General features: G+C 62.6%; 1 long non-coding RNA gene across 2 annotated transcripts in view; it reads left to right on the top strand.

Moving 5' to 3' along the window:
* The first annotated feature begins 6 nt into the window (after positions 1-6).
* Positions 7-470, top strand: part of LOC109363740 — a 13281-nt gene continuing 12817 nt past the window's right edge. For both annotated transcript variants that reach the window (XR_002109568.1, XR_002109565.1), the window contains exon 1: positions 7-442. This is a non-coding gene — a long non-coding RNA (uncharacterized LOC109363740). The remainder of the gene's footprint in view (positions 443-470) is intronic.

Below are 470 nucleotides of genomic sequence, written 5' to 3'. Positions count from 1 at the left end.
AGCGGGGCGGTGCGAGCGGTGAGCGAATGGCTGAGAGGAGATGGCCGGGGAGCGGGCAGATGGAGGACAGAGGAACGGGATGGGCGCGTCAGGAATTCACCGCGCTTGTTCGCGTTTAAACAAGAATTTCCTATGGCCTCCATTTGCGTTTTGGCATTATTCGCTCGACAGAATCTTAGCGGGCTCTGGCCTCTGGCGGGAGCAGCGCAGACGCTACAGAGCAGCACCAACTCCACGGGCCGCAGAGCTGGGACTGACCGAACCACGACGCGGCTGCGAAGGACTGAGGCGCGAAGCCAAAGCAGCCTCAGCACCGCTCAGCCAATCAGCTGCCGCCACCTGTTCACACCCACCAATCCCGTCCCACCCTAGCTCACGGCGGGGTTATAAATCCCAGCGGTGTGAGGCGGTGCCGCTCTGTGGCGGTTTGGGCACGGAATCGGTGAGTGGCGGGGGTTGGAAGGGAACTC

The sequence above is a fragment of the Meleagris gallopavo genome, chromosome 30, assembly GCF_000146605.3.
Source record: "Meleagris gallopavo isolate NT-WF06-2002-E0010 breed Aviagen turkey brand Nicholas breeding stock chromosome 30, Turkey_5.1, whole genome shotgun sequence".
Classification (NCBI taxonomy): domain Eukaryota; kingdom Metazoa; phylum Chordata; class Aves; order Galliformes; family Phasianidae; genus Meleagris; species Meleagris gallopavo.
The sequence above is the reverse complement of the archived record's forward strand: the minus strand, read 5'-3'. Positions and strand labels throughout refer to the sequence as shown.